General features: G+C 37.9%; 1 pseudogene across 1 annotated transcript; it reads right to left on the reverse strand.

Moving 5' to 3' along the window:
• Nucleotides 1-19,460: 19,460 nt before the first annotated feature.
• LOC100763396 lies at nt 19,461-20,301 on the reverse strand (annotated as a pseudogene). The gene has a single exon (XR_004767968.1). The product of XR_004767968.1 is annotated as a heterogeneous nuclear ribonucleoproteins C1/C2-like (transcript).
• Nucleotides 20,302-26,726: the final 6,425 nt, after the last annotated feature.

The raw sequence follows: 26,726 nt of genomic DNA on the forward strand, positions 1-26,726 counted from the left end.
CTGTTAGGGGAGAAGGGACAGGATGGTACTGGTAAACATACTCTAGCAGGCAGGTATGGAAAATGTAGAGTGAATGAAAGACAAGAACACAGGAGATGAAAGATCACATTCCCTCTTTGATGCACAAGAAAGCAGATCACAAAGCCAAGCTTTTAGAGAATTCAAGCTTGAACAAAGAACAGGACCCATATTCTTCATTCTCACTTACACTCTGCCCTGGACTGACCTATAGGTCATCACTGGATCTGTCTGCCCAGCAAGCAATGGTAGAAAACAGACATGACCCTGCCAATGCCTGTTTGTAGAATCATTAGCTATGCGACTTACTTTTGATTAGTAGACTATTCATTTCTTTTTAACTTATAATCCTAAACTCAAAACCCTGAATATCTGGGAGGACATTGAAGAGGCAGGTCAGAGAGAGCTCACTGGTAGGGACCTCAGTCATGAACAGGAATAAACCCTGGTGCAGTGAACTGAGGATTCAACATGATATTGTCCACATATTCACCAAACATTATAGGAGACACAGAAATATTTAATTGCTCTAAATATAGTGTTCTAGTTATTGGTCAGGATCGAATGGAACTTTTACGCATAATAGTTATTAATCCAGCTTGGGGTCCAAAATCGCATTGTTTCTATACCCCTGCACTTCTGTGATGGCTAGGGCTCAGAGGTAACTGTAGATGTGTGACAGCAGCTTGTGGGCACAAAGTGTAGTTCCCGCTGAGCAATGAGGTAAGCCTAGGTAGGAATGACATGCTGAACTAATAATAAACGTGTGCCCTTTACTAGAATTTAATGTGGGTGTTGATGCTGACAGAACAGCCTCAAGGTTGTGAGGTGGCAAATCATATATGCATGCAGGCTACACAAATTCACCAGAAAAAATGTAACTAAAGCCCTACATTTGCTAATGTCAGTTAACAACACCTGTTCATCCACAGCAGTTGGTCAAGAAACCCAATGATTTGAGTTTACTTCAACAGATTATGTGACCTTTTTATTACAGATATTTTTCCATTTGGAATGCCATAGAGGGAAGAAAGTTCAAGTAATAAGTAGAAAGGGGAAGTCCTAATGGACATGTTTTGATTGAGCACAAACCAATTCTTGTGCCTTGAACACGTTAACCTCACAAGCCAATCAAGGTAGATCAGTGTTTCCATCCGCAGAATCTAAAATCACTAACTAATGTATCCCTCCCTCATCCTGCCTTCTGATGCTTACAGAACAAAATTGCAATTTAGTGACACAGCTCTTTCCCTTCACAGTATCAACTGGGGTCTCTCAACAACCCTATCTCAGTTTGTCAATAACTGTTTGCAAAAGTCTTGAGTGTTGAATGCTTGCTTATCACACTGTGGTTCCCTCGAACCCTGGAACATGCTCTTGTATAAATTCTACTGGTCCTAAAGAAACACAATCTTTGAATACAAGCACACCTTCTATAGCATCCCTGCCTAACAGTTTCAGTTTCCTCATGAGCCTCAAAGCTCTTGTGGTACACATAAGGAAACTCCACAAAACATGGCAACAGCATCTTGAAGGACTTGGCCTAGTTGTTGTGTAAGGACAGATGTGAAGACAATGAAAATTAGCTATTGAAATATGTCATGAGGAGTGAGAGTAGGGATGAAAAGAAATTCAAATATGAAAGGCAAGAGAGATTGTGACTTAGACCAAGTTCAAGTTGTGGATGGGTAATGAAATGCTGGATACCAAAAACTATATCTCCTGAGTCTTGTTCTAACTTCCACATGGTATACCCATATTAGAGTGTACCCGAATTTATAATCTTTTAGACTTGTTCATATGCACTAAATATTGAGTTTATTATTCTTTAAATATTACAATTTTAGGTTATCATATAGAATAATAGTTCTCATTTGCCATTTTCATGCATATGTGGTGTATGGTGTTGTAATTTCATATTTTCTCCTCCCACACTGTTCTCTGTCTTGCTCTTTGCCCACTTCTAGCAGGTTTCCTTTTATCCATGAGATACTCTACCTTTCTAATTCTTTTAACTGTATATATACACAATGGAGACTTACTCATCTATGAAGACATGTGAAATTACGACATTTAAAGAAATATGGCTAGAACTAAAAGGTATCCCAAACTCAGAAAGTCAAAAAAATTGCACATTCTCTTTCATTTCTGACACCTTGCTTAAGCATACATGTTTTTAAAAATAACCCTATAAATATGTGTATGTGTGACTACCTGCATGTGTCTATGTGTACCACATATGTGCCTGGTGCACAAGGAAGCCAGCAGAGGGCATCTTGTCCCTGAGCTGGAGTTACAGGAAGCTGTGAGCTGACAAGTAGGTGCTGGGAACTGAACCAAGGACTTCCTCAATAGCAGCAAGTGACTTTAACCACAGAGCTCTCTCCAGCCTCTCCCAGTACATTATTACTGACAAAACATTTTACTCAGGGAAGCACTGTTCTTTCTCCTAAACATGTATCTGCAGAATTTGATTCTATATTTTTTAGTTTTTTATTTAAGATCACCCCAGTAAACAGATATTTTGGAAAAAAAAAGTTCTAATCCAAATTGGCTCCCATCCACTGAAATCTTATCTTCATGATTTCAATCAACAAAGAAGGTAGAGATCAGTACAGTATTTAAGTAGATTTTCCTGGATATTGAAAACAATTCATTTCCATTGCTTGGAAAAAATGATTTACTTGATAAATTTAGTGATGAAGAATTTAGTGGGCAGATGGTATTAACTTAGTATTATAGTCATAAACATAAACATGCAGACAAAAGTCTAACTGTGTATCTTAAGCTATCTAAATAGGAAACATGTTCAGTTGTTGTTTCTAGTATTCTCTGAAATGTGCCTTTGAAGTCTGGAGTTGTGTCTTGTCACCCTGAGGGTCTCCCTCCTTGCTGTTACCTACTTATGTTCTCAGTGCTCCCCAAGGTTGAGCTCCATTTACCTGCTGTGATCCCCACTATCCTACCTACAGGCTTAACAGATATGTTTCTGCCTATTCTTTGTTGTTTCAGTCTCACTGCTCAGCAGTGATGTCAACAGTCATTCACCCATCATGTTCCTGAAGCACTTAAACAGCTTGCTCCTGCGATGGGTATTGTACCCCATGATTGCTTCACCAAACTTACCATGTATTTATGTGTACAACATTCTATGTTTCATTAATGCTAAAAAATACTATGTTCAGGTACTAAGAAGTACCAGATATCTGTTAATGATGGAATTTAAGATAATTAAAAAGCACATCTGAGGCACAATTGAATTCGATCATAAAGTTTTAAGCTAATTGGACTTAATACAGAACATGAGAGAATCAAGTTAACAGGGATAATACTACAGTATCAAGATGAAACCTGGGTTCTGTAACATGAACTACATAGTAATAGGGCCTATATGCAGATAGCAAGAATAAGATATCTGATTCCTATATTGCCATAAATGCTCTTTAGAAATTCACTATACAGATTTAGTGTCCAAACTCATGAGAGCAATTTCAATAGCTGTGAAAATCTGATTCAATATTTTACCTACATCATGCTGTTATCACTTTTTGACAGATGCCTAACATATAAATGAATCCTTGTTGCTTCACTTCAGGCTTTAAAATAATAAAATATAATTTCCCTGGCAAAGAATAGCTGTATTTGTCTGTTTGGGGTCAGGAAGTACTATCTAATGGGCTCCCTGATGATTGACAGGGATGGGCGTTTCTGAACATGAATTCATTTTACCTGCATGGCAAACAATGCTCCAAATAGAGGCTCTCTGCCTTGTTTTTTTTATGACTCACATTAGAGCTTAAGTTGGATCATCAAGCCAACAGAATTTGCTCAAAGCTCAGAACAGCGTGGGCAGTTCAAAGCCTAGCACAGTCTATTTATAAAGCATACAAAGCACATTCCCATGTTCAGTGAGTGTGAATTCAAGTACAGTAAAATATTGCAGAGCTTGTCAACTGTTTCTCACTAAACTATTTCTTTTTTTTTTTATGAGAGGACTCTTCGCAATAAGCAGAGAAGAGATTTATCACTTCCTTCTGGACGGAGCAATGGTAGAGGAGAGCAAGCACCTAGCAGCATGATGTTTGGATTTCTAAGAAATCCCAAAGGGAAGTAGGTGCAGCTTTATATTCTATGATCAAAGCAGCATCTGAACAGCTAATTTCATAACGTGCAAGGTCAGTTATTGATCAAAATGATGTCCAAGGGTACTTCTAAAGACTAATTTGGAAATAAAATAAAATACATTATTAAATATATAAAATAAAACAAAAATATCTGATATTTCAGATCAGCCAACTGTAAAGCAGCAAGAAAAATAAGACGGGACATATAGAGGAATAACTTAAACACAAAAAGAAATAATGAAAGACTTGGCTCTTTGTGATTTAATTAGTGGTCCAGAATAAAGAGAGCATAGCTTCCTCATACAGTAGGTGTTCCTTTGATTCCTGACATCTCACTACTCCTGCTTCTCTCTGGTGCTGTTCCTCTATCATAAACTATGCACAACAGTCTTAGGCTACTGAATATATGCAAACATTGGGAATAATGCCTTTAGTGTACCACGCAGAGGGTGTTCAAAAATATGGGATTTTTTAAAAGGGAGATGTAACAGGAAAACTGTCAATAGAAGTTGTACTTATAATACAATAGTGTTTTATTGAACATTAAATATGAAACCATGATCTGTTTTAACTAGACTCTCTTCCATAATATAATGTCTCTGGTTTTATGTAGCATTTGATACACTTCTGACATTTCCTAACTCTTTTGCTGAATACATATCCTGCCTATAACTGTACTGGAATTAATAATCATTATGACTGGATGGGACAAAAACAGCATGAGATGGGCATGGAGGCTTATAAATGTAACCTTAGGACTTGGGAGGCTTCACCAGAGAAATATTGTGAGTTCAAGGCCAGCCCAGACTATAGAGTAAGACTTTGCCTTCAAATACACAAACAGTAACAAAAACCCAACAGTCTCAAGCTTATACATCTTTCTAATGTATAATATTCTTTTATTTGCTCACCTTACTTTGAAGGTGAAATTAGTTTGCACCTATGATCAGGACTAAAGAAATGCCTCTGTGAAGAGTATGAATAGTGGACAGTATTCATTCACTAAGGCAATAGTTCTCAACTATGGGAAGCATAACAGATATTTACATGTAATTCATAACAGTAGCAAAAATTTATGAAGTGACAATGAAATAATTTTATGCTGGGCGGTGCATGCCTTTAATCCCAACACTCAGGAGGCAGAAGCAGGCAGATCTCTGGTCTGAGACCAGCCTGGTCTACAAGAGCTAGTTCAAGGACAGCCTCTAAAGCCACAGAGAAACCCTGTCTAGAAAAACCAAAACAACAACAACAACAACAAAAGAATTTTATGATTGGATGGTAACCACAACATGAGGTTGAAAGCCACTGACATAATGGCTACTTTTACATATTTCTCAACAAAAAATATCCTTTTAAAATAAAATAATTCAAATCATCCAATTAGTTCTTCCTCAGCTTAGTCTTTCTTACCTACATGCCTATATATTTGTTTGGAAAATTCATGGAGCACTTTAGAAAAAGTATTGATTCATTATAATTGTTAATGTAGAGTGTCTATATAAATGGAAAATCAAAGTGAGTCCCATCAATATGTACAAGTATAAGTACTAATTTAAAGATACAATTTACCTTTAGGTGAGGAACACAATATTTATAAAATGTTGTTCACAAGATGAGAGAGAAAACAAATTTTCACTGCATTTCCTCAGCATTATTGGACAGCCCTCCATATTTGGGTAATTTAAGACCATTTGGAAAGATCTTAACTTTTCATGTATCAGTTCCATTGAAATCCCGTTTTGAACTTTAATATATTGACCATATTCTCTATGCAAAACTGTGTGCCAAGTGCTGGAGATCTAACATTCACATTAATATCAATCAAACAGCTGCCTCCACTGCTTTTATAGACTGGAGAGACAGAATCATGAGCAATAACGCACACTTTATGCCAATGGTAAATAACATGAGTCATTCTGCCTTCTTCTTTTTCCTTTGGTGCGATTGTTAACACCTTTTCTAATGAACAACACATCCAATAACAGGATGTAGTTTACCAGTTTGAAAGATGTGTCTGTTAATTCAGGAAATTTTTGGTGTGATTTTAGAAAAAATTACTTCTCACCCAGCGAGGGAAAAAAAAAAAGCACACACATGATCTATCTTCCTATTTTAAGACTACAAATCTCAAAGAGTAGATTTTAGGATATGTAACGAACTCAGATTCTTAGACCTGACAAAATAACTGTTCTTGGAGGCAAAAAGAAGGGAAGAGAGATAATAAGGCTGCTGTCCTCCTGTGTCTGCCTTCACGATAGGATCTTGTTTCACACACCCAAAGCCTAAGGAGGGATACGGAGAAGAGTTGGTGATTCATATTCTTGGAATTTTCTTTATTTCTATATTATTTCAAAGGCAGTCTTTTCTGTCTTATCTTCACTCCTGAAGTTACTTTTGCAGCTGAGCAAAAGCTAATGAATTGCAAGGTAAACACAAGCCAAGCTTTCCGTCTTGGACCCTTGCCTGACTACTCCCACTTTGGTCTCATCTACATTTATTAAAATTCAAGTTCTGGGCGCTTCATTTTGCCTGTAGATTTTCAGCTTTAATTAACAAAATATATGGGCATATGTGCCAAGAACTGAGATTGTGAATAACTGGTGGATATTGAAATTAGCCCTTGATATACTATCACAGAACCTTAGGCTGTCATTTCCATAGTTAAGAAACTGATGTATTAGAAAATGATGAGCTGGAGAGGTCTGGTGTTTCCCTGTTTTGTCTATTAAGTGTGACATAAAATAAGAATATCAGTATTCTTTCTTTGTCTTTCAATACATTGGGAATTAAAGAAATGGTGCACTAATAAGGCTGTGAATATATGGAACACTGCCGAAGTGTTCTTACTGTCATTAGTATCGTATTAATAGTCACTGACAAAAATTAAGCAAGGTGGGTAGAGCTACAGAGGCGGACAGCTCAGGCACCCTACTATTGTGTCTAATATTCTGCCACTCCTCTTTCTAATTTGCTATTGAGAGAAATACAGTCTCTGATCTATGATTCCCTGCAGGGACATGTCTATCCATCTGAAATGACCCTCTGGAATTGCGTTCAAGACTTTCTTCTTGATTAGCATTCTTGATACAATAAAACTGTACTGTATTTTAATAAGTCCAAAGTACTTCTCTGTTTTTTACATTGTAACATCATTGCAATGGGGATGATATTCTAGTTTACCAAAAGCCTTAGTTTAATTGGAAGTGGATCCCCTTTCTTAGGTGTACAATGCACCTTTCAACTGAAGACACCTTAGAGACGAAGCATGATTGCTCTCGACTTGGAAGTATTGCAGTTCAAGTAGCAATAAACATGAGAAATATAGTAGGCAATGAAAAAGCCCAGTGAATTTCCTCACAATAAAGATGCAGCATAATCATTTTTCTTCTCAAATGGCAGGCTGACCCAGACACACACTGACCTTTCCAGTTCACCTGCACAGATGGGTGGCTCTATACTTCAGGATGTAAGTGCTAAGGTCCAGCTTTCATGAATAATGCAAGGCCTAGAGTGACTCTACTCTGACTGCTTATTCTCCATTCTCCCAAGCTTCTAGATGAGACTCAAATGATGTGACCTTATGATTTGCATTAATTCATGTACTTGAAATGCATCCTTTGTAAGTTTCCTAGGAGACAGTTTAATTTCATTTGTATGCTTGTAAATAGCATCGATACTGACATAAAAATTAATGAACTATTTACATCAGTAGCATATTCCTCGTTCCTCAGAGCAAACAAATGTTTATATAAATAAGGTAATCAATATAAAACTTAAAGTTATAAAGTCTTAAACAATGAAACAATATCTAACATGTTCAAAGCCAAAGACAATATTTAATGTTGAAGGTGTAAATTAGGGGCTACGGAGATGGGTTCACTGAATAAAGTGTTTGTCATGCAAGCATGAGGACCAGAGTTCAGATGCCAAGAAAGCATGTACAGGTAGGACAGGTGTGGTGGCTGCCTCTAGTCTCAGCACTTGGGAGGCACAGTTGAAATCCCTGGAGCAACTGTAGATAGAGTAGCAGTATTAGGAAGATATGGGTTCAACAAAAGACTCTGTCTCGATAAATAAAGTAGAGAGCTATTGAGGAGGACACCCAGCATCCACGTCACACACACAAACACACACACACACACACACACACACACACACACACACACACACACACACACACACACACACGATCATGACAAAAGAGTAAATTAGAAAACATGAAGTGAGAAGAAATAATTACAATGCACTGTTTTTTCTCCATGATAGTACCTCCCCAACATGAGCCCCGCAAAGATGTCTGGTACTGGTGTGGATTCCAGGAAGCAATCTACTTAACCAACAAGAATATTACTAGCTCAAAGGTATATTAATGATATGACATCTCCATACATAAACTCAGATTGCAAACTGCCTTCTAGTACAAATATTTTATATCTTTTCATATGTTAACTCTAAGTTCATCAAATAGTGCTTCCTGACTTTCCAAAATACTCAAAACTTCTAATACGTACCGAGATTCAATATGAACTGGCCCTGGACACAACAGGCTCATGCCTGGTAGTTATTCCCACAATGCTCTCACATTGTAGTTTTAATTAAAGCATATTATTATTTTGTTGAGTGCTAGTAATATAAAATATATACCATGATTTCAGGGCCCAGGTTTGTCCAGTTTTGAAGTTAATGAAGTTGCTGTCATTCAGAATTTTTTTTTTTTTTTTTTTGGTTTTCTGAGACAGGGTTTCTCTAGGCCGTCCTGAAACTACCTCTTTTAGACCAGGCTGGTCTCGAACTCACAGAGATCCACCTGCCTCTGCCTCCCGAGTGCTGGGACTAAAGGTATGCACCACCAACACCCAGCCATTCAGAATTTTTAAAAGTATTTCTCTCTATATATAATAGGCATGAACTAAGCCTTTCCAACCCAGCAGAGACTGTACTTTTTGTTGTTCAAGATTTCCTGTGTATTTGTATTAGTCATGAATATAGTGCATACCAGTTCTCAGTATAATTTCAAATTAATTATGTACAATTACATGCCAATTATTTTCCTTTATGGTTTCCTTTAATTAAAAGAGTAATATAAAATTGGAAAAGTCAGTATTAATAATCACCATTTACAGCAGTGAGTTGTCTGAACTACTTTATCAGAAGCTGCTTTGGGGCCAAAGGGGTGGCTCAGTGGTTAAGGGCACTGACTGGTCTGGAAGAGAACCAGCGTTCAGTTCCCAACATCTACACAGTGGCCCATAACCTTCTCTAATTGCAGTGCCAGGGAATCTGGTGCTTCTTCTGGCCTCCTAAATGCACATCCAGACACATGGGCAAAGCAGTCATATATGAAATAAAAATAAGTCATTTCTTACAAGTTGCTTTTATTTCCATTTTCGTTATGTTAAATTCCAAAGCCAAACCAACATGAGTTATGTAAGATGCCCACAACATTAATGATCATAAAATCTGATTTCAAGAAAGAAAAGAAGGAGGAAAGAAAGGTGAAAGTATCCTTGGCTGTTAATATGCAAATATTTTCAACAATAACAAAGTAACAGAGTCCAGCTAATAACACATCCAAGTTCACAGAGAGAAAAATCGAAAAATAACCAGGAGTATCTATTCACCATCCCTGCCAGTGACTCTGTACTGATGCCAATAGGGCTGTTGTGGAGCAGCCATGGGCTAGGACATTTGGCAGAATCTATCACCTGGAGTCTGCTCAAGCACTGCAAGACCATCAGACCTGATGCTTCTGCCTTCCTCCCACATGGTGCAGTCATAAACTGGCAGCAATAATTAGATAAAATGGGTTTTATAGGTGAGGTCCATTTGGCAATGTTTATAGACACAGCCACAGTAATATTACAAGAGAATTATAATAGATTATTTTATTTTAGTACATGCTATCCATAAAATTTGTTGTTATAAACATGTCAGCTTAAAATATTTGGATGTCAATTTAATGTCTTTATACCTTTATTTTCTGATTACAGTTTATAGTAGATCTTTTCAGCTGAGTTCAGAAAAGATTACTTTGTAGAAAAAATTGCTATGGATCAAATATCAAATCAATTATAGAAAATTTCAAATACTCTTTGAATACTAAAACCATTAACTCACTCATGTGACAGCATCATAATATATTCAGAAATGCAATGATGATTCTATTTTGAAGTGTTAAGTCGTATTTTAGTGAAGTAAAGTATTTGTCAAACCAAGTGACCACATATCACAACAATAAATTGTCTCCTAGAGAAATTTTGATTTTTGTTTTTTAAGAATACACAGAGGACTGTCAGGTAAGATACCGGTATCTGAAAAAGTGTTCAATGTCCTCAGCCATCAGGGTTTAATGCAAATTAAAATTGTTTAAGGTCTCATCTCACCACACCTAGAATGGCTATTGTCAAGAAAATGAAGGACAACAAAGGCTGGTGAGGATGTAGGGACAGGGGAAGCTTCACATAGGGTCGCTAGGAATTTAACCCAACGCAGCCTCTATAGATGCCGGTATATAAAAATAGAACAACTGAGCCAGCTACATCAGTCCTGTGCACATACTGCAGGACAGTAAATCAACATACCACAGAGATGCCTACACATCCATGTCTGTTATGGCATCATTCACATTAGCTAAGGGATGAATGGACTCACGGTCGATGCTCACTGACAGATAAGTGAATAAAGAAAATGAGGTACAGATGCACAAAGGAATTGTTTTATTCATAAAAAATGTAATCATGGAATTTTGGGGAAAACATATGTACTACAGATGATTAGGGCAAAGAAAATAAGCAAACTGCAGGAAAACAAATACCATGTGTTACCTCATATATGGAATTTAGAATGTGTGTGTGTGTGTGTGTGTGTGTGTGTGTGTGTGTGTGTGTGTGTGTGTGTGTGTGTGTGTGTGTGTGTGTGTGTGTGTGTGTGTGTGTGTGTGTGTGTGTGTTGTGTGTGTGTGTGTGTGTGTGGTGTGTATGTGTGTGTTGTGTGTGTGTGTGGTGTGTATGTTTTGTGTGTGTGTGTGTGTGTGTGTGTGTGTGTGTGTGTGTGTGTGTGTTAGGATGAAAGTAGAAATGGGCCATGAGAGGGGAAGAAGGTCTCTTAAAGGAGGCATAAGGAAGAAAGAGAGAATGAAGGGAAGTCACATGATAAGAGAGCAGAAGAGAGGACTGACTATTTTGGGGAGGAAGGGGATCAGCAAGAAAGGAACAGAAAGAATGATGGAGAGCAGTGGGAAAGGGAAATGGGAAAGAAAAAGTAAAATGGCATATGTATGAAAATGTCAGAATGAAATCTATCACTTCATATGCTTGCCCAAATATTCTTTAAAAGAACAAAGGTATCGAATATTTGGAAGGATATTATGCTATGAAACATTTCTAGCATGACAATTCCAATTAATTATCCAAGGATTGAGACTGAAGCAAGTACAACTTATAACCTATGGTACGAACAGAACAAAGCATCTACCGGTAGCCCAAATATAAACATGTCTAAGGCATTTAGCAATGGAAGGTGGTAATCTCTTCAAGAATTTGAAATTCTAATAAAAAAGAAAACTTTGATCATTAAATGTAGAGCATAATTTTTTAACCTATATACTTTTGCAGTTTTAATACGGACAAGGAATATTTCAGTCTTGCTAAGGAACTTATAATTTCCAACCCTCAAAGAAATCATTTATTGATAGGAAAGCAATTTGCTTATTTAAAATACCACAACATTTAAAATTTAACTGAGGGGGCATTGGATTATACAGTCAACAATAATGAACAAATTCTGTTGGATTTAATATATTAAAAAAAAACGTTTTGGGGGTTGAAGAAATGGCTCAGCAATTAAGAGCACTGGATACTCTTCCAGAACATCTGGGTTCGATTCCCAGTACCCATGTCGAGGCTCAGAACCATTTGTAAGCCTAGTTTTAGGGTATACAAGGCCTTTTCCTGACCTCTGAGAACACCAAACATCAAGTTGTATACAGACAAAAATGCAGGCAAAGCATCCATACACAATTCACATAAAAAAACAAATAAAATGCCCTCTTTGTTCATTAATTACCATTATTAAAAGACCCGAGGTTTCTCTTTCAGTAGAAATCAATGCAAGACACCAGGCCAACAGAGAAATAGAAGAAAGAGAAGGTAAATGGAGAAGTCACAAAAACAACCAAATGCTTAATAAATCGCACCTGTCAGTGTCACTATTTTCCTCTTGAGATAGGCTTCCTTTGCTTCAGATTTTCTCAGTGCAGAAGCATTTAGCGCCTACACTCAGATTTTCCTCTGATGTATGAAGTTTATAATGAAATGTGAAACCCTCACATTTATCAAGATTGCCAACTAATTTGTTGGAATATCCAAACAAATTCAAGTGAGTAAGTTTGGTAGTTTATTCCAACAATAAAATTTATTAAAGCTCTGTTAAAAATAACAGTAATAAGGAATGACAGGGAACGTGTGCACCCAGCCTATTGTATTGGAGGATTTTGTTTTCTCTTTTATAATGAATCTGTGGAATGTCTGGCAACTACTAAAGCCTCAAGTCAAAAAAGAACCTCTCAGAAGAGATTTATAAATATGATTGTTTTTTTTGCAATTTGAGCAGTGAATAAATAGTATGTTTCATTCTATGCCTTTATGGCAACAAGAGCTGTTGGAGACTTCGATAGAACTGAAATCTACAAAGGGCTATTGCATCTAGATCTGTCTGCACTTTCATCACATTTAAATTGCATTTTCTTTAAAACAGTTTCCATCATGGAGCTAGTCTAAGGAATGAAAGGGATTTGTTTCTTTAGCAAATTCATGCCACCAGGCTTGGGTCCTTACCTACATTATTTTATTGACCTCCAGAATCCCGTAGGTAGGCAAGAATTATTGCCTGTTTTCATTTCTCATAAAAGCTTAGCTTACATAGTTCAGTCAAGGAGAATGATTTCCACTGGTCTCCAATGCCAGGTTGTCAGCTATTAGCTTTTCAAGTCCAGGCATTTTTCTGGAAAAGCTCTTGTCACTTTGTCTTATGACTGACCACTACTTATCCTTGACATTAACAGTATTCATCAAACCTCTCAACTTCATTTCCCCCAGAGCATGCAGAGGCCTTTAGAACAGGGTTCTAGTCTGTCTTTTCTTTGGATCTCTGTGTAGGAAGAAACCCTGATTATAGGTATCTTGGGCATGGTCACAGTTATGTAGCAAGGGTTTAAGCAGGAGGGAGGAGAGCATGCAGCTCTCTTGCTTGACTGAGCTGACTGGGAAGCATTTCTGGGTCCATCATGCTCAGGTGCAAACCTAGTCACTGGTTCCCTTGCTTGAGTATTTTCCCCCAATAAACTACCGGTTACCAACCTATTTCTGACTCCACATTGTCATCATCAATATCCCTGGTACATAGATAATGCCCACCAAATATCAATAGTCTAACCTAATGGCCTTTCTCCAACCTGTGCCTTTCTTCCAGATAACTATAAACCCAAATCAAAACTTGGAGCTTCCTTTGTCAAGCTGGCCCTTCATCATGTTGGTTTTTAACATGAAAGCTATGATTGACATCTGGCTCACATGCAAATATGCCATCAGATAGGCTGAAGGATGAATGGTAAATTATTTGGAAGCTTGCTATGATGTTAAAGAGGACTAGAACAGTTCATGGGAACAAATTTATTCCTACAATAACACCGACCAGAGACACAGGTCTGGATCTGTAATATACATGGAAGGAGGCAGCATTTCACAGTGAAGAGATTTAATGCTTCCTGCAGAAAGAACATTGTTGCCACCGCTGGTTTTAATTTCACACGAGGACTGGGCGAAGCTTATTTGGATGACACCTGTGGCAGGTAGATAGAACCTGTGAGGGGGCAGCAGTGGTAAGCCTGCCTTTCTTCCTGCTGTGGCTGTAGAGACTGCTGAGGCCTGGACAGAAAAAAAAAAAAAAAAAAAAAAAAAAAAAAAAAAAAAAGCCCAGGCCTCACAACTTCCTTATAGAGCAGCTGCACAAGACCCGAAGTAAAGTGGCAATTTATGTCTAGATCCCTCTTGAGCTGGCAAGCGAACAGAAATGTTTCTTCCCAGAGGCAGAACTGAGAGAGAAAAAACAAAATCTTTCCTTCCACACAAGGTAGTAAATATTTGAGGATGTTTAGAAGCAAATTGATTTTTTTAAAACAAACAAAAACACACAGCCTTTCTATGCACTGTTCAGGGTCCCCTGAGGTACATAAGGAAGCTGGTAGATGTTATATCAAAATCTGAAAAGAAAAAAAAAGTCTTCCTTTCTCTGTCTCTCTGGAAACCGAGATTCATTACAGGAAGCCCTTCAGGTAAAAGAGCCAAATTCAGCACCAGTATCACCCAAGGACAAGCTACTCTATTCTCAGTAGGGGACTTCCCAGAGTTCTGTGGCCTATGGGGAAGGAGCAGGGATAACCCCAGGCAATCTGACACCCTTTCTGAAATTTCTACATGGACAAGAAACACTCCTTTGATTATCCACTGCAGTGTTGTGAGAGGGTGCCTGATTTATGTTCTTGACTACAATTAGCTTACTGCCCAACCATAATACGTTTCCACTGCAGCACTGTCATACTGGAAAGGAATTAAATTCTTTCATATGTCTGAAATAGCATAAAAACCACTTGCAATCTCATTCTTCACCCAAAATGGACAGTTATCAGTATAATGAAAGGACAGAACATGGCATAAAGGATGTCCTCTGAAAAATACTAGAATATAAAACTTTATGAGTCATAAATAAAATTTATAAGCCCTGTAACACTGTAGAGAACATATCCTGGTTGTAGATCATTCTAAAAACACTGATTTTTCAAGATAACTAACTGCTGGTCTCTTATTTCATCTGTGCTGTTGCTGTTGTCCACAGCAAAAGCAAACTGTTGGAAGCTCTGCTTCAAGGATAGGGAGTGAGTAAATGGGACGACAAGAAAACGACTGCGTATGTTCCTTCAGAGCAGAAACAGATGAGCCCTAAACAGGTGAGGACAGCATACACCTACCACCCCACATATTCAGGGAGCTGAGGCAGGAGGATGTTTAAGACCATGAATTTGAGATAGTTTCCTGGGCATCATAGGAAGATCCTGTTTCTCACCCACAAGAACCTCCTTTTCAACACAAAATCCTTTCACTTAAATTCCCTTATATGCTTCAAATCAGTTTTCCACAGCATCATCTATCATTAAAGCACCATTTGTTAATTATTATGAAATAATAAGATTAGTCAGCACAATGTAACTCTGGTAGGAAAATTGATATACATAGGAAGAAATAAAACCTTTGTGCTTTCAGAATTCTACTAAGAAAATTAACATTAGAAAAATGGTACAGTGAGCAGGCAGCATTTTGTATGCTATGCTTCTTATATAGTTAATGCAACTGCATTCCTGCTATGCCTATGAGATTGGTATACTACTATGATTGCTTTATCAGATAGAGAAAGGGATGTCTAGAAAGTTCATACTATATGTTGTGGCTCTAAAAGTTGGATACACGGTAGACTTGGGCATTATCCCTCATTAGTATCATTAAATTATGGGCTCTTAATTGTTTTGCTACATAATTTATTGTAGAAATAGGAAAAAAATGAACCATTTGTTAGCTCCCATAGGAACAATATAGCAACCACGGACACTTACTGTCTGATGGAGTGTTAGTCCTTTTCTTTAACCACTTGGATTATTCTAACTGATCAGCCTGGCCTTGGTTTACTAGTCCAGTTTTGCCAGCTACTAACAGTTGTAGCCAACATGCTTTAACATTCCCATTTACTAAAGCAGTCAGCTTTAAATGCTTATATATGGACTCTAAAATGCCATCACATTCACCAGGTGTGGTAGCACATACCTTTAATCCCAGCACCGCAGAGGCAGAGTAGCAGAGGGGCAAAGGGGCAAAGGGGCAAAGGGGCAAAAGGACAGAAGGACAGAGAGGCAGAGAGGCAGAGGCAGGTAGATCTCTGTCAGTTCCAGGCCAGCCTGGTCTAAGTAGCCAGTGAGTTCCAGGCCAGGCAAGGCTTCATAGAGCTACATCTTTTCTCAAAAAAGAAAGTTATTACATTCAATAATGGCTGAAACTTAATATCTATTTGTCCTAATTTTCATGGTTGCTAACATTTAATGGTTGGTGTTCATCTATTTGTCTTCTGATCCAGGCATCATTCCATAAATCTCCTGCAGTTCATTCTCCACTTTCCAATTCTGCATATATTTTAATCATTACCTTAACTTTTAACATTTTTTTCTCTTCTTAATTAGAGAGTAGAGTCAACTTCCAGCTACACAAAACTGCCCACACCTTTATTGTTCCTTTCTCCTTCTCCCAACTATAATATGTAAAAAAATGCCTACATAATGTGTGAATTTTCCCTCCTCTGTGATATTCATCATTATGTCTTAGCAGGGAAAGAACCAGAAAGATGTGAAGGTGAGAACACAGGAAAGCTCAGCTTCCTCCTTGGTCCCCTGGGTTCTGCTGCTTCCTCACTAGTAATATGACATGAAAAGTACAGAATTGACAATAAAATAAGATAGCAGACACTGTGTTGTGTGTGCTTGTGTTTGTGCACTTGTATGTGTGGGTGTGCATTAATATGTATGCTGACAGATGCATGCTTGCAGGTGCATTTTTTACATGTGGGGGTCATTGCTCAATCTAGAATATTGTTCCTCAAATGCCATTCCCTTGGTTTTGCTGAGACAGGTTCTGTTACTGGGACCGGAGGGTCACAAATTAGTTTAAGATGGCTTGTCATTGACCCCCAGGAACCCACTTGTCTGCTAGGTTATAAGTACAACCCTTCATGCCTGGCTGTTGTTTTGTTTATTTGTTTGTGGGTTCTAAGGATGGATCTTAGGTCCTTATATTTACACTTAAGTATTTTATTAACTGAGTTATTTCCAAGACCCATTACCTCAAACTTAAGAGGGAAAAAAAAAAAAAAAAACGCAAGCTACATAAAGCTTTTTTTTTTTTTTTTTTTTTTGTCTTCTTTGAATTTTCCTTATGACCCTGGAGATATTTTGAGACAGAAAGTTTCCAGGAGGCATTTGAGTCACAGTTTTATTTCACCATCAAATGTAACCTGGAAGAATCTCTTCCTGTCGGAGAATCCTTTCATACTCCATGTTTTCATTTCTAACCATCATCCAAGCTTTGCACCCATACCTCAGCCTTTGTTTAGTATTTGGCAACTTTCATCTTAGTCTCTTAAAACAAAACTATGTGTCTTAATCACTGTTCCCTGATCAGTGTCTTAGTCACTGATACCACGAAAAAGAGATCTTATAAGATGAATCAATTAATTGGGGGCTTCCTTACAGTTTCAAAGGCTTAGTCTTAGTCCCTTATCATCATGGTGGGGATCATGGCGGCATGCAGCAGCTGAGAGCTACATCCTGATGCACAAGAAGCAAAGAAAGAGAGAGAGGGTGCCACAGGGTCTTGCCTTGGCTTTTTAAAATCTCAAGGAGGCAGTAGTACACTTCAAAAAGGCTCCAGGCTTTTGAAAGCTCAACGCCCACTCCTAGTGACAAACCTCCTTAAACAAAGCTACATCTACACCAATAGGCCATATCTCTTAATCCTTCCCAATCCTTCCCTCACAGCTGATGAACTGAGGACTAGCATATAAATATATAATATATAGGGGTGGCATTCTCCACTTAAGCCACCACATACTACTCCCTTACCCCCATAGACTTGTAGCCATATCATCAGGCAAAATGTATTCAGTAAAACTTCAATAGTCCCCATAGTCTTTCTGTTTTAAGACTGTTTCAGTATCTAAAGTCTATTCGGAGACTCAAGGCAATTTATTAAATGTGACCTCCTGTAAAATTAAATTTAATTGAAGATCACATACTTCCAACATACAATAGCACAGAGTATACATTAGTATTCCAAAAGGGAGGGAAAAGAATATAGTGCAGAAATACTGGACTAAAGCAAGAACAAAAATCAGCAGGAAAAACTCCAAATTCTGCATCTCTATGTCTGATGTCAAAGGGCTCTTCAGATCTCCAGCTCCTTTTAGTTTTGACAGCAATATACCTCTCACTCTTTGGCTGGTTCCATACCAGCTGTGAAGATCTTCATGGCAGATATCTTAAGGCTCTGGTATCTCTAATATTTTGGGATCTCCAACACAATCCAAACTTCATCTTCAAAGCTTCAGTCCTGACACCCCTGACACACGATTAGCCTCATGAGTTGTTCTTAGCCAAAAAAGCAAAGTCCACAACTCCTTTCTTCTATCCTTGACTCTAAAGCCATAATAATGTGGCTGAAGCTTCCAAGCTTTTCCACTTGCTGGGGCTGCTATCAGTTTCCATAAGCTATCAGTTATTGATAGTTTTCTTTGCTACTTAATCTTTCCTTTAATTCCCTTTCTCAGCTTGGCTAGGTAGGGTCTTGCCTTGAGGTCACCAATCTCTTTATTCCATTTAGCATCAAGCTTTTCTTTAAATTCTTTATCTCCTTGAGCTCTGGAACTTCTGTTTTCTTCATTACACTTCTTGGTGCTATCCTTTCCCTCTAATTGCACATTTTGGATTTTCCGTTGCTCTGCTTACTTCTTTTTATTACAGATCTCCATAAAAGTGATCATTAATAACCACATGACACCGTAAGTACGAGGGTGTCTTGAAATTTCCTCAGTCAAAGCCATTAATCCAACAGTGTTCAATTTAGCCACTGGCAAATTTTTAGGACAAGGGGGAAAAGCTGTGATTTTCTTTGCCAAAATATCACAAGAATGGTCTCTAAGAAAGTTGCTAATAAAAGGCCTCTCTGAAACCACTTAAGATGGGCCCATATTGCTCTCAGCATTACTATCTTTTAAGTTGTTACTACAGTGGCCCACTAAGTCCTGCTTAAAGTGTTCAACAGCTAGTCCAGAGTCCAAAGTCTTCCATATTCTTTCAAACAACAGCATGGTACCAACTTAGTCACTGTTCTATTGCTATGAGGAGACACCACGACCAAGGCAATTCTGTTTTTTTTTTCTTTTTTTAAAGAAATTCCATACATCTTTTTATTGTTAAGTCAAAGAGGTATCAACATTAAAAGCAAAACTTACAGGGTCAGACTTAACAAAACTACTAAGGAGCATCAAAGGAAGTGAAAATGGAACTAGGCACAGGACAATTATGAATCAATGAACACAGAAAGGATGAGGAGAGGGTGAACAGTGAGAACGTGATGAAGACACTAGGGGAGAGGATCTGGTGTTACTTTGATCTCTCACAAGCACCTAGGTAAATGAATAACCGGGTAAGTTTCTAAACTCTGCTTAAAAGTTATCCTCCCCAACGGCATTGTTTCTGTCATCTTCTCCTTACTCAGCCTCTTTTTCATCATCCTTGATCAATTCCAGCTGGTCATCCCTCCCCCACATCTTCACATTGGTCTCATCTTTTTTCACAGAGACCCTGCTCTGTTCTTCAGACTTTTCATTCTTCATCTCTACTGGGGGTGAGAAGGACATGTCTGCTTGTTTGCTTTGTTCCTTTTCAATTTTTTTCCAGGCTTTCCAGCAGAGAATCCACTTTTTATTTTATCTGAGTCAGGTCCTTCTTAATGGCTGAAGACCATCTCCTTTCAACTTTCCAGACTTGGATGAAGATCCCCGTTGTCCACCCTTTGAATTAAATCCACTTTTGCCCCTTAGGGAGGTGTTTCCGGAAACACGCTGGCGTTTAGAAGGCACCACAGCTCGAGCAATAGGAGGAGGAGGAGGAGGAACACGTGGTAGGTAACTGTGATCCTGTCATAATAATCCCTCTGAAAGTCATAGTCCAGTTCAAATGAGGAACCGTACATCTCTGCTGCAGATCGTTTTCACAACTGCTTTTCCTTGGTTCACTTTTGGCTCTGCACTCCAGATTAATATCTAAAACCTGGACAGCAATCATTCTGTCGTCTTCTCCAGCTACAGCAGCCCAGGCATTTCTTTCATTAGCACATTGGACGAAGGCAAAGCCCTTATGCACAGAGCAACCCACAAATTTGCCGTACTTTGAAAAGATTGCCTCCACATTAGACTTCTTGACCAAAAGAGTGTAGAGATTCCCAATGAATGCACGGGAATTCATTGATCAAGGATCTGCCTGGTTGGTAACATTGCTAGCCATTTCCTTCGATGACAAGGAAGGAAACAAAGTTGAAAATGTAACTGAAGATCAAAAAGAATCTCACAAGAGGAAGGAGAGAGAGGAGAGACTGCCTCTCCTACTGCGGTTCCGTGCCAAGACTCCGAAGCGACAGCAGGCAGGCAGTACATGCCCATTTGCTCTCCGGTGCTCCACAAAATGGTCCCTGAGCTCCTCTGCCGCCCAGGCGAAGACCAAGGCAATTCTTTAAAGTGAAAATATTTAACTGTGGGCTGGCCTACAATTGCAGAGGCTGAGGCTGTTATTATCATGGTGGGGAGCACGGCCGCACGCTCAGCAACCCACAAATTTGAGCAACAGCAGTTGAGAACTGTATCCTGATCTATAGGCGGCAAAGAAGGATAAAGCCGATGGGCCTGGCCTGGGATCTTGAAACCTCAAAGCACACTCCTTGTGATATACCTCCTAATATTTCTCCTAATAGTCCTCCATGGAGGACTAAGCATGCAAATGTATGGGCCTATGCTGGGCATTCTCATTCACACAACTATGCCTACCACATCTCATGTTTGCTCATGACTTTCAATCCTATCATTGATATCAACTGGCCAATCTAGGACTAAAATTTGGAACCCATAGGAAAACTCATGAATCAAACATTATAGAGTACTCAATAAATAGCTATTACCTAAAAACAATGTGACTTGTAGAGTTTAAAACTATACTGAGAAAAACAAATAAAAGAAAAATTGATGCAAGGGAATGGAGAGAAGGTGCAGGTTAAGAGGACCTGCCACTTTTGGAGAAGATCCATGTTTCGTTTACGAAACTCACATAGCATATCACAACCACCCAAAGCTCAAGTCCCAGGGGATCCAATGCCCTCTTCTAACTTCCATATGCTCTGGGCACACATGTGGCAAAAATACACACATGAAGGCAAATACTAATACAACATAAAACAAAAATAAATACTCAAATATGGACTAAAATTAATGTCCCTAAAATCTCTTCAAAGAATACAATTATATATTACACACACACACACACACACACACACACACACACACACACATGTATATCACAATGGATACATTGTATTTTTTATTTGTACTATTAACAATTAAAGTAATGCCCTCAAACAGGGAAACATTCCACATCTATTTTCTTCACCTAAACTTTATGATTTTGGAGCCACAATATAGTTATACTTCACAAAACATGATTTTCTGATGTAAAAAGTCTAACTTATTGTTTCATGTAAAGTGAGTTTGATGTTCTGATATTGATGAAGTGCTTGCCAAATTGTAGCCAATAATGAGTAAAAGTTGTGGAAACCACTCACATTAGAAGATATTTGATAAAAGATCACTATGGACCAAACTCAGTATATATTTCATAACATTCAAGTCTAGATATGACAATGTGACTGAAAATTGGCTTATGTGCCCTTTCACTGACTAGCCATATCCCTCCTTCTCCCCCAGTCCTCTAAGCCTTCTTCTCCTCTTTCACATAAACAGAACTGAAATAAGGACAGCTAATGACCCTCTTTTGGCCTCTTTATTGTCCAACTGAGAGCAAAAATTGCACACCCACAATTTTAATGTTAATTCAAAATCCAGAAATGATTCACTTCTGTAAGTATGGAAAGTCTAGAACCAAAGCAGTTCAGTAAAGAGGCATTTTTGAGCCAGTTTGCCCAGTGGTAAATGAAAAGAAAGCCTCATTGAAGGGAAATAAACTGATGACTCCACAGATTACACAGATGAAAAGAAAGCACAACATCTTTGCTGGTGATAAGAAGGAAGTTTTAGTCATCTAGGCAGAATAGCAATCATGTTCTCCTAATCCAAAACCTAAACCAAAGTGATGGCAATGCTCTCCTCTCCGGTCTACGGAGACAGAGAAATAAGAAAGCTTTAGAAGTCTGAAGCTAACCAATAAGCGGCGGTTTATAAACCTACACAAACAACAAAAACACTTCAACAGCAAAGGAACATGCAGAGTAGTCACTCGTGTTGTGAGCTTCAGCGCTTATTCAGAAGATCCCAGCAATGACAACTGGTAAAATGCCACATTAAAAAAAAAAAATAGGTGTTCAGTATAGATGATCAGACCTGTCTGACCTTATACAAAAGATGCCTTCTGAGGCTTTCTTAGCTAGAGAGGAGGAATCAAACTATATGGCTTCAGAACTTTGAAAACATGGACTGCCTTACTTGCTAAAGGTGAATATAGCTGGTCACTATCAAGCAAATGGCAACAGCATTCTGAAAAATGTTAGGGTCCTTCATAATTCTGCTACATCAATTTTTCCTGTGCTCCATCTATGGCAAAGCAAAGCTGAATGTCAGCAATCTGTTTATAGTGTAGTTTACTGAACACTGTATGCCCACTGTTGAGATCTCTTGCTCAGAAGAAAAATTCTGTTCAAACAACTATGTGTCTTAGTCACTAGTCTATTGCTCTGAAGACACACCATGACCAAGGCAACACTTATAAAAGAAAGCATTTAATTGGGGCTTGCTTATAGTTTCAGAGGTTTAGCCCATTATCATCATGGCAGGAAGGTTGGTGGCAGACAGGAAGAAGGGCAGACATGGGGCTGGAGAAGTCACTAAGAGTTCTACCTCTGAATCCACAGCAGCAGGAAGAGAAGACTGTGCATAGAATAGGTTTTTGAAACATCAAAACTCACCCCCAGTGGCAAACTTCCTCTAACAAAGCAACACCTTCTAATCCAGGAATAGTGTCACTTCCTGATGACGAAGGATTCAAATATATGAGCCTTTGGGGCTATTCCTTTACAAACCTGCACACTATGGTTCAGTGACAATGGACTTTTTTTCAATCTAAGAATTCCAGTGAAGATGATATAAAGAGATGGATGCTATTTTCATGCCCACAAAAACTGTGCATTTTACAGTCCATGAAATAAGGAATAATTTCATGTTTTAGGTTTATTATTTAAAGAACACACATAAGGCTGTAGCTGCAATACATAGTGATTTCCCTCAACCATCTGGACAACAAGGATTGAAAACCTGGAGAGGATACACCATTCTGGATACCTTTAAGAACAATTAATATTCATGGAAGGCAGTGTATATGCTAACATTAAAAGGGGTTTGGAAATTCTTGCTTTTGATTAATGGTTCACCCAGTGGGATTCAAGAATCCAGTGAAGGACTTAACTGCACACTAAGTAAAAATATCAGAGAACTAGCATGAAAGACAGAGCTTGAGAATGCAAGTGAACAGCATTATTAAAAATGAAACTGTCACAGACATCAGAATGTTGCTTAGAAATGAAAGAATATTTCTAGAGCTGGAGTCCAATCCTGGCAAAGAAGCTGGGGCTGCTGAAGCAATGACTGTAGGTGAAAAGTATGACACACACAGCTGATAATGCCATTGTCTAACTAGACAAGACTGGCTTTAGTATAAAAGCAATTCTGAAAGGAAAGGGCTCTCAAATAGCACTAAATTATCTGTACCATTTTTTTTTTTTGTTAAAAGCCCAGTCAATAAATTCTTCAAACTTCCTTGCAACCTTATGTTTAGACATTTCTACAGCCACTTATCCTTCTTCAGTCGCCACTAAAGGAAATATGCTCACTAGAAAAAAAGATTAGTTCTTACAAGGGCTCAAATGAGCATAAGTGTTTTTTAGTTTTTTTAGTTTTTAGTTTTTCTAACATTAGGAAATGTACCTGGTTTAGCCATATTGTTACTGCACAGTTAATATGAACTACAGAATGTAGGAACACAGCTTTTATATGCACAGGAAAGCAAAAGCAGAAGAAAGAAACCATGTGACATGCTTTAGTGGAGTTCCTTATCCTTCCCTGTTATGGCTGGGAATCAATCCTATGATATTTCTGAGGAATGCATGGACTTAGACGTGGCTGTAATTCAGCTTTTGAATCAGTAACTCCAGGCACACAAAAGGTTTGGAATGTTTGGGATAGGCACTAAATCTCATGGAAGTGTGGAGAAAGAAGAGCTATTGTAATGACAAAACCAGGGCCTTAGTTCCCACATCAAAATCCCACAGCTACACCGAGAAAGCCAAAATTCCATACCATACTCTATCCATAAGAGCTCATCTTCAAAACTCAGTTTGTCAATTTTAATTTTAATTTTTTAAAAATAACTCAATTTTAATTTTTAACAAATATAATTCTGAAACAGTTTAAGGATGGCATTTAATATTTTCATGATGAGATTAAATTACAAAGGCTGTATATTATAGATATAAAAAGCCTTAATATTTTAGAATAATCTACTATATAATTTTAATAAACATAAAATAACCTGAAAGTTATAGGTAATTATGTGAATATTAAACAGTAAACAGCTTTATATCATTTTTTTTTGTTTTTTCGAGACAGGGTTTCTCTGTGCATCTTTGGAGCCTATCCTGGCAATCGCTCTGGAGACCAGGCTGGCCTCGAACTCACAGAGATCCTCCTGCCTCTGCCTCCCGAGAGCTGGGATTAAAGGTGTGTGCCACCAACGCCTGGCTTATATCATTCTTACTAGCTTAAGTCCCTTTCATATTTCCATCTCCAGTGAATTGTATCAAAGTCTACAAATTTAATATATACTTTCATTAATTATATAACTACAGTAAAAATGAATCAATGTGATGTTTTTAACTTCTCTGTAACCACAGAACTCTAGGAGTTAAAAATACTTCTTCTGAGCTGAATTACAATTAGAATTAGAAGGAGAGAACTTAATTAAGTCAACATTTAAAATTATAATCTTTGTTTATTGTAATTATTATTATTATTATTATTATTATTTTCTGAGATAAGGTTTCTCTATATAACAGTTCTGGCTGTCCTGGAACTCCCTGTGTAGACCAGGCTGGCCTCAACTCACAGAGATCCACCTGTCTCTGCCTCCCAAGTGCTGGGATTAAAGGCATGCACCACCACTGTCCTGCTTAATATTGTTATTGATTGTGGGAAATTAATCTTTTAATTATATTAGTGGAATTGTTTATCCCACATCTGTTTCACATGTTCTGTGTATGACAAATATTACTTATTAAGATAAAGAGGCAGGCCCCAGCATCAATCCTGTTTGGTTTTCATTGCTATGACTTTGGACATTCATTGTTCACACAAATAAATAGGAATGGAACTAAGATCTTTCATTACAGTAGTGTCACCCAAGTATTGACCTCCTTTTCAGTTATATGCCAAGAGTCACTGATCCTTCATCAAAAATTATTTTAATCATAGTTTGGCTGACATCTCCATTAAGTTGCTCTGCAATTTTCCTTGACGTAGAGAATTGTAAACCACCTGAATTGCAGATGGATTTCTTACCAGTTATCACAGTCATCTATTTGTCAATACTACAACCAAAATATCTCAATCTCCCTCTCTCCCTGTCACACTCCCTCTTCTTTTCTTCCTCTATTTCCCTTTCCCCCTCTCTTTCTTCTTCTTTCTTCTCCATCAAAGCTATCAAATGTCACAGTGAAAAAAATCCTCATGCGTGTTCAGGAATTTGCACACAGTTTAAAGTCAACCACAGAAGTGCATAATTGTAATTTTAGTTTATATCTATAGCCATTAATTTCTCCTAAACATGTTCTAATAGTGTAAGAAAGAACAGAATAAATCTGAATTAAACCCAATTATCTGAACGTTCTTCCAAAGATCTTTCTAATAGAAGCAAATAAACACACAGTGACACACTTCACAAGTCTTTAGTCATTTAGTCTGGTTCTAATAGGGAATAACATGATTTATTTCCTCAGCAAGATTTTACTATCCAGATAAATGACACCATTAGACTAGTCCCTTATAGCAGCAGTTCTCAACCTGTGGGTCCCATGACCCCTTCATGGGGTCATATACCTGGTATCCTGTGTGTCATTTATTTACATTATGATTCATAACAGTAGTAACGTTACAGTTATGAAGTAGCAACAAAAGAATTTCATGGTTGGAGGTCATCATAGCATACAGAACTGTATGAAAAGGTCCAAGCAGTAGGTAGGAGGAGAACTACTGCCTTAGAATATTCGGAAAACAAGTAGATTGATTCGTTATTTGGATTCTGGATCAAAGAAATATAGAATTGGCTCCAACACAATCTGCATTGTGACTATCATAAAGTCCCAGATAGCTACAGGAAATTACTAAGAGGGTGGTCAGTCACTAGTGTTTGAAGCATTCTTGCTTTGGAACCCTGCAAGACGAAGATTTTCCTGTGCAGTAAATACACAGAACTGACAAAATAAATAGTCTCACTAAGGACAAAAAAAAATCCTAAGAAAGCAAAAGGTTTCTTCCGAATATCAAATCCAACACGGGAGCCTCCTCCTCAACCAGCATTCTACTTTTATTTGTGCAATGTAGCCCCTTTATTGGGGTTAATTTTAGGTTTTATACTTTTATCATATAATTGGCATGAGATTA

The sequence above is a fragment of the Cricetulus griseus genome, chromosome 2 (assembly GCF_003668045.3).
Source record: "Cricetulus griseus strain 17A/GY chromosome 2, alternate assembly CriGri-PICRH-1.0, whole genome shotgun sequence".
NCBI classification, from domain to species: Eukaryota; Metazoa; Chordata; class Mammalia; order Rodentia; family Cricetidae; genus Cricetulus; species Cricetulus griseus.